The 8,911-nt window shown below is 37.1% G+C and overlaps 1 long non-coding RNA gene across 2 annotated transcripts; it reads left to right on the forward strand.

Annotated features, from left to right (window-relative positions):
* Nucleotides 1-57: 57 nt before the first annotated feature.
* LOC110677109 lies at nucleotides 58-471 on the forward strand. Of its 2 annotated transcripts, XR_002500955.1 has the most exons (3): nucleotides 58-90; nucleotides 168-269; nucleotides 325-471. It is a non-coding gene; the product is annotated as an uncharacterized LOC110677109 (long non-coding RNA). The 2 variants fall into 2 exon arrangements; XR_002500954.1 differs by lacking the exon at nucleotides 58-90 and having other exon boundaries at nucleotides 105-269.
* The last annotated feature ends 8,440 nt before the right edge of the window (nucleotides 472-8,911 follow it).

The following is an 8,911-nucleotide window of genomic DNA, read 5'->3' on the forward strand; positions in this document are numbered from 1 at the left end:
TATCTAAAACTTGAACTAGCTCCATGAATTTGTGAATTTCCTTATTTTTAGTATTGATTTAGAATGATCTCGTACGGAACGAATAATAAGGTGAACTATATAGAATCAAGCATATGCTCCTAGTTGTAATACATTTAGTATACGTTCCTTTATTCTATGGTTTTCAGTAGTTAAACACTCTCCGCGCATAGCAAGTCAGTAATCACTCTACTAAGTTACTGAACCAAACATTGAAGGCTTAGTTTGTCATATCGTGATAGACGGCTAAGGTGAGGATTCAGCTACAATCGAAATGACTGTTCTAACCTCTACTCTAAACACTAGGTCAAGTAAGATTACACCAGGGTTTGCGTGCGTGACAGGATCCAAATAGAAAATAAGGGTATTCACCAAAATTGTATGCACATTTGTAAAGCATTATACATGAGATCACTAATAATAAAATCTAATTTTAGCTTAAAGCTGTATCCATAACCAAAGTGGTCCGCTTTCTTAAGATTTGGAAATTCCCTGTCCACATCCACAGTTCTTTTCAATAGATCGTGCGCTGCATCGACTTCAATAAACAGATGCTGAGTAGAGAACATAAATATTTGTTACTTAAAGTGCTGGAAACACAAAATTCCTCAAGTTAAAATTCATGCTGCAAATAAATCTAAAACGTGAGAGTACAAATTTTTTTATTTTAATTTTTAGTGTAACAAATCCTTATAGTTGAAGAATGTCGAAATAGAGTAGAGAGAAACCCCGTGTGATGGTACTCAAAACGATTGAAATAACTCTGTAATTTGACAAAAGTTTTCATTCAGATTGTCTGTAGAAGTTTGCTGTATGATTATACTGCCAAAAAATCATTGGCGTAGGAACAGGGGAGCCGGGGGGGCCTGGCCCCCTCCAGAATCATCCAGGCCCCCCCCCCAGATTTTTTGATGAAAGTAAAAATTAAAATCAAAATTAAAAATTAACACAAAGCGTCAATTTTATTCCCAAAATTAGTTTCTTTTCTGAATAATCCAAATTATGCTGTTTCACCATAAAGCAGCATATTCACTGCCTTCCGATTTTTCATGTTTTAAGGATACCCTACTCGAAGTGTCAGGTAATAATAATTTCCCTAATGAGAATTCACTGAAGAGACTCTATAATGTTCGAAAAAATAATTGGAAAAATAGACAAAATTACTAGAGGAATTTCTTAAAGAATATATAGCGGGAATTCTTGTCGAAAAATAAGGCTGAACTTTCAAACAATTTCGGCATGGCCAAGTTTTCTTCAGATGAATGGCAGAAATTTAACCTGGTTTCCAATCCAAACAAATCCAACAGAAAAATCTTTGGTTTATTTTGATTCAATTGTTTAGGTATTTTCACATGAATAAATTTACTGAATAATTTGACTAATTTTCTACAGATTTCAACAACATTTTTCAGAAAACTTTTCAATATTCTTCATAGAATTATAGTGAAGAACTTTTGCAAATTTCTTGGAAAATAATCAAGTAATGGAAAAAATCTCTGGAAAGTACTGAGATTAATTTTTGGTAAATTTTTCTGGAGTATCCTAGGAAAACCATAATACGGTTCTCTAAGAAATCCTTTAACAAATTACTCGGGAAAACTTTGGGTTCTTTCGCGGAAGAGTTTTTGAAAGAACAGTTGAACGTATTCCGCTAGTAACTTCAAGGAATGTTAAAATTCTCTAAACACTTTTAGTTAGGCAATTTTGAAAACATAAAAAAATATTTTCGTGAGAGTTTTGAAGGCATGTGGTGTGTTGCTGTGGATCTCTTTAGAGAAATCTAAAAAAATAATCTCCGAAAACATCTTTGAGAAATCATGAATAACATTTTCCCAATTGAATTCTTCTTAATTGCTCATGATGTTTTTGTGGAATATTATGAGAAAGCCCTAGAGCAACACCTGGAAGAATCTTTTTTTGCAGAAATTCTGAATAATTATTTTGCTTCGATTTTTTTGCTTCAGCTGTTGGTGAACTCTCTGGAGAATTCGTGAAATGAATCCTTGCTTGGTGATCTTGAAGACATTTTTGGTGAGACTCTTTGAATTTTTAGTACCAATTTTTGGAGAAACATTCAGTAATTTCTGAACATTCTAAACAAATTATTTATAAACAACTGGAAGATACTTTAAACTTACAATTGCTATTTATATTTGTAATTACGTACAGGGCCTTACAGGAGAAATGATCAAAAGAATTTCTAAAGCATTCTCTGGTGGAATTCTTTGAGAATTTTTAAACAATTCGATTTTTCGAGAAATTTAATGGTGAGATCAAAAAGTCTGGGCATGATTTTCTGTGAGAATCCCAGGACGAACTCAGTGAAAAGAAGTTCTTGAAGAAATCACTGAAAAGCACGAAAATAGTTCATGAAGAAATGCCCGTACTAGTTCTGAAAGGAATCTCTCCAAACCACATGGTTGATTACCAGAAAAAAAATGTTGGACATTCCTTGTGAGTTTTTTTTTTGCAAGAATTCTTGAATAATTTTTCACTGGATTACAAAAAGAATGAATCTTTTCCGTAGCGAAAATATAAATTTACAAATATCATTGATGCGCCGCGAAATGAGACAAAATAACAAATAAATAAAATCAATACAAATCTGTTGAAACTACGAAATTTGTGAAAATCTTGTTATTGCGACTGACATAACTTCTATAAAACTAATATTTGTCAGGCCCCCCTTAGGCCCCCTCCAGCAAAAAATCCTAGCTACGCCAATGCAAAAAAAGTATGAATGTAACATATTGACACATATAGAGTTGTTCGATAATCCAATCCGCATGGTTTTAACATAATTCACTCATATCGAGTTGCCAAGTTGAAAATAAATAATGAGTGAAATTATGGAATATAATCCTCGTGCTCAGATGGGATTCAAACCCACGACTCTTGTATGCTAGACATGTGCTTTACCAAAAAAAAAACTACCGATCCACTTGATGACTGAAAGTGCAGAGGTCTCAATGGCTGCCGTAAAGCAAGTAACATGTCAACATTTCCTTTCCATTCCTAAATTGCTCTGCATTAGGCGAAGCTGGCTCCGTTATCACTAACTTTACTTTTGCTGGCTATACGTCCTTCAAGACATGACCTGCGCCACAATATTACGCCAACTAACTCGGACCATGGCTGCTAACCTCTAATTTCTTGATCGCCCCACACTTCCAAGATCCTGCTTCACTTGGTCCAACCACCTAGCTCGTTGCGCTCCCTTTCGTCTTGTATTAGTCGAATTTGAGGTGAACATTATTCATGCGGGATTGCTGTCTGGAATTCTCACAACGTGTCCCGCCCATCGTACCCTTCCAGCTTTGGCGACTTTCTGGATACTGGGTTCATCGTAGAGTTGCGCAAGCTCGTGGTTCATTCTTCTCCTCCATACGCCGTTCTCACATACTCCGCCGAAGGCCGTCCTAAGCACACGTCGTTCAAAAACTCCTAGCGTTTGCAGGTCTTCTTCGAGCATTGTTCATGTCTCCTGCCCGTAGAGGACTACCGGTCTTATCAGCGTCTTGCACATGGTACACTTAGTAGGAAAATGAAGTTTACCAGACCGCAAGGTCATGTGGAATTCGACTTCCGGCAATGATACGTCTTCGAATTTCTCTGCTGCAGTTGTTATCCGACGTTATCAATGATCCGAGGTAGACAAATTCGTCCACCACCTCGAACTCATCCCCGTCGATCATCACGCGTCTACCAATGCGACTCGGTTCCTCCAGTCAGCAGATATTTCGTCTTCGACGTATTTACCTTCAATCCAACCCGATCTGCTTCAAGTTTCAGCCTTGTATACTGTTCCACCTGGAACGTTCGTTCGACAATGTCCACGTCGTCAGCAAAGCAGCTGAACTGGCTGGATTTATTGAAGATCGTGCCCCGCATGTTCAAGCCCGCCCGTTTCATAACACCTTCTAGCGCAATATTGAGCAGGAGGCAGGAAAGACCATCGCCTTATTGAAGTCTTTTGCGTGTTTCAAACGGGTCCGATAATGCACCCGATATCTTCACACAGCACTGTATACTATTCATCGTTGCTTTGATCAGTCTAGTCAGTTTCCGGGAACATCATTCTCGTCCATAATCTTCCATAGCTCTTCGAGGTCGATGGTATCATAGGCCGCTTTGAAATCGATGACTAGGTGGTGCGTAGGGACTTGATATTCACGACACTTTTGGAGGATCTGCCACAACATAAAGATTTGGTCTGTCGTCGATCGCCCGTCCACAAAACCGGCTTGATAACTTCCCACAAATCTGCTTGCCAGTGGCGATAGACGGCGGAAGATGATCTGGGAAAGCACTGGGAAAGCAAAATTCTCACATTATAACTTGTCACTCTTTTTGTATATTGGGTATATTATTCCCTCCTTCCACTCCTTCGGTAGCTATTCTGTATCCCAGATCCTGGCTATCAATGGGTGCAAACAAGTGGCCAACCTGTCCGGGCCCATTTTAATAAGTTCCGCTCCAATACCATCCTTTCCAGCCACTTAAGCTGTTTGATAGCATCCTTAACTTCACCTATTGTGGGAGTTGGCACGTCTCCCTCATCCACCGTACTGATGAAGCCTTTCCTCCTGCTGTCTTGATCGTCCTCCTCTACGCCATTTAGGTGTTCATCGTAGTGCTGCTTCTACCTTTCGATCACCTCACGTTCGTCCGTCAAGATACCTCCATCCTTGTCCCGGCACATTTCGGCTCGCGGCACAAAGCCTTTGCGGGATGCATTTAGTTTCTTGTAGAACTTACGTGTTTCTTGGGAACGATACATCTCTTCGCACTCCAACTCTTCCAGGCGGCACTTTTTTTATCCCAGAATAGATGGGTTTGCTGTCTCCGCTTCTGTGTGTATCGTTCCACGTTTCGACGGGTACCTTGCTGCAGCATCATCGTCCGTGCTGCATTCTTCTCGTCCAAAACCGTCTGACACTCCTCGTCGAACCAACCGTTCCGTCGATTTCCTTCCACCAACCCAATGCACAGTGGGAAAAAAAGGTAACAAACTGACGAAGAATTCTGTATCTTCTGAACGCAACGTGTAATTCTTGAGAAAATACCTGTATCTTATGTAAAAATGTCTAAGGAATTGAATGAAATTGGTTCTGATGGCCGCACGGATCGTTATCATGCCCATTTTACCTGAATTCCCCATATTTATTAGGTATTTTATAGGATTTCTTATATTATATGCAGAGAAACTGTGTATGAGCTATTGAAATGACGATTTTCAAAAGATAGGAATATGAAAATGTCGATACAGGAGTTTGACCTGACCGCACGGATAGTTATCATGCCCATTTTACCCAAATTCCCCATTTTATCAGCTTTTTCCATGCGATTTATCACATTATACGCAGGAAAACTGTTTATTTGCTATTGACATAACGTTTTCTAAGCGGTAATAGCCTAGAGAAGAAAATGCATGTATTAAAACTGACCGCACGGATTAGTGTCAAGCTCGTTTTACCCAAATTCCCCAATATCAGGTTTTTGAGAGGATTTTTCATATTATAAGCAGGAAAACTGTTTATGAGCTATTGGAACAATATTTTCTGAGCGATAACAGTCTGAGCATGTAAGAGCAGGTGTTGAAACTGACCGCACGGATCGTCAACATGCCCATTTCACCCAAATTCCCCATTTTTATGAGTTTTTCATAAAATTTACCTTATTATATGCAGGGAAACAGTTTATAAGCTCTCGGCATAACGTTTACTTATCGATAATAGTCTAGACAAAGGAGTGCATGAATTAAAACTGACCGCTCGGATAAGTATTATGCTATTTTTACCCGAATTCCCCAATTTATCAGGTTTTTAATAGAATTTCTTATATTATATGTATGGGAACTGTTTATGAGCTGTTCAAATTACGTTTGTTAGATGATAGGAATGTAAAGATGTGAGTACAGAAGTTGGACCTGACCATACGGATAGTTATCATGCCCATTTTACACAAATTCCCCATTGTATCAGCTTTTTCATATAATTTATCATATTATACGCAGGTAAACCGTTTATTATCTATTTACATAATGTGTTCTAAATGATAATAGTCTACAAAAGGAAGTGCATTATTTAAAACTGACCACATGGATCGGTAGCATTTTCATGTTACCCAAATTCCCCAAATTATCAGACTCTCGTTCTGATTTCTGATAAAATAGTTACTCGTATTGATATATGCACGGCAACTGTTCGTGAATTATTGAAGTAATGTTTTCTAAGCTATAAAAGTCAGCAAAAAGGAATGTAATAATTACAATTGATCAAACGGATGATGGATCGTTATCATTCTCATTTTACCCAAAATCTCCTTTGTCTCTTGACTTCTTCAGTGAACTTGAAGCCTGACCCTGATATTGATCTTGATATATCCTCTAATAATTCTGATATTCTGATTATTCTGATTTTGAATCCTTAATTCTGAAATTCTGATAATTCTGATACCCTGATATATTTTGACTCAGATATTCAGGGAAGCTGATAGTGAACTATGAATAACACTTTCTAAACGATAAACAGTATAAAGAAGTGAATTTAGGAATTAAAGCTGATCACACAGATTGATATCATGTTCTTTTTATCCAAATTCTCCATTTTGTCAGGCTTTGGTAAGATTTCTCATATCATAAGCAAACAAATTTATTATGAACGTCTTATACTCGAAGGAAATGAGTGCTGTAATTGTTTTAAGTTCGGTCAATCGTTAGAAAATGCAGTTCGCGGAAAATGGATTATTTCGGTATCCATGCAAGATACCTTACTTTGGACGCAGGGTGCATTAGAGCGCATGCGGATGTGAATCGAATACACCACTTCCGAAGTTAGGTATCTCGCATAGATTCTGAGAAAAATCCAACTTCGTCGAGAAACCGGTTTTAACTTTTTACCGCGCCAACAATAACAGCTATCAGAAGGGTTGTTACCATGCTCATTTCACCCAAATTTTTCATATTTATCTGATTCTTGATAGGACTTCTTCTATGATATGCAAAGAAACCTCTAATGAGTTATTAAGGTAACATTATCCGAGAAACAACAGTCAAAAAAGTGAGTGCAGTAACTTAAACTGAGCGAAAAGATTGTTTAAATGCTCATTCTACCCACATTTTCTATTTTTATCACAATTATAAAGTATTTTTCGTACTATGTCCAAGAAAACTTATTATGTGCTATTAAAATAATGATTCCTAAGTGCTAAGAGCCTAAGCAAATGAGCGCTGATTTCAGAACTGATCGCACGGATCATTGTCATGCTCATTTTACGCAAATTCCCATTTTTTAAGGACTTCTGTTATTACATGTAGGGAAGCTAATAATGAGCTGCTGAAATAACGCTTTATACGTGACAACAGTCTAAGAAAGTGAGTGCAGGAATTTAAACTGTGCGGTAGGGATGGGTATCATGCTCATTTTACCCAAATTCCCCATATGATAAGGCTTCTGCAAGGACTGCTAATATTCACTCTTATATAAACAGTTAAGCTTTATAAAAAGTTGAAATTCCTTTTTCTAAGTGACAATCGTTTAAGGAAATGACTGCTGGAAGTGAAATTGTTTGGTTAATTATAAAAAAACAAGACATTGCTGTTGTAATTTCAGCTATTGAAATCAAGTTATCTAGGCGACAAAAGTCTAAGCAGTGATTACAACGGACCGCACAGATCGTTATCATGCTTATTTTACCTATATTCCCCATTTTCCCCATTTTCATTTGGTTTTATGAAAATGGAAAAAAGAAGTATTATGTTGTGATAGATTTTCGGTGAAACTGGCAACACTTACCTTGTTGTATGTAGATATATAAAACTGTATTGAAGTGGATTAGTTGTGAATTGGATTAGAGTAAGAAAGGGTGACGAGTTTGTTCCGCAAGGAAATTTGAAGTAAAACTAGAATGTAAGTTATTTTAAATGTATTATAAGTGAAAGGATTATACGTAATTTTTCCAATAAATTTTAGCTTAAAGCTGTGTACTATGAACACTGCTGTCGATAGGTTTTTATTCGAATCCGAGGAAACGGCTCCCAACAGATAAATTGAGCATTATAACGAACCTTGCGATCAGTTTCTATTCCTACACTCTTTTGTTTAGGCTCTTGACACTTACAAATCGTTATTTCAATAGCTTTACAATTGTGATTAGAATAGGGCATGATAATATCCGTGTGGTCAGGTCCAACTCCTGTACTCACATCTTTACATTCCTATCATCTAACAAACGTAATTTGAACAGCTCATATACAGTTTCCATACATATAATATAAAAAATCCTATCAAAAACCTGATAAATTGGGGAATTCGGATAAAACGAGCATAATACCTATCCGAGTGGTCAGTTTAAATTCATGCACTCCCTTGTCTGGACCAGAGTCTATGAATGGAGAGTTGCGCAAAGAGAACTAGCAAAAAGTTCCCCAATCACAAATCATTTATTTTTTCTGGCCACCTTTTTTACTGTGTGCGCTTTCCAGTGACTGTACTCTCAATTCGAATGTTTTTTTTTACAAAGTCGCAAAAAACAAAATTGAAATTGATCTCTGGTTTTGAAATTAAAAAGCAATCACAATGCAATGTTTAGTAGAGAATTGCAACAACACAAACAACAAACAGCATGCACTGAAAACTTGAACTTTTTCGGTTTCCGCAAGAGGAGCAACTGGCCGAAAACAGTTGCATCTGTAGCGTAAGTTTGGGTTGAATATCTATTAAATAGTTTTCAAACTGAATAATTTTGTATAGGGAAAGTGTACCAGTTATGGCCATAGTGGTTCCCTATTTGGCCATATGCAAATTTTAGATAACTTTTACATTTTTAATCTTTTTGAATGTTTTAACATCAAGATTTATCCTTTATTGTACTGCTAAAACACAAAAGATTT

The sequence above is a fragment of the Aedes aegypti genome, chromosome 2 (genome assembly GCF_002204515.2).
Source record: "Aedes aegypti strain LVP_AGWG chromosome 2, AaegL5.0 Primary Assembly, whole genome shotgun sequence".
Lineage (NCBI taxonomy): Eukaryota > Metazoa > Arthropoda > Insecta > Diptera > Culicidae > Aedes > Aedes aegypti.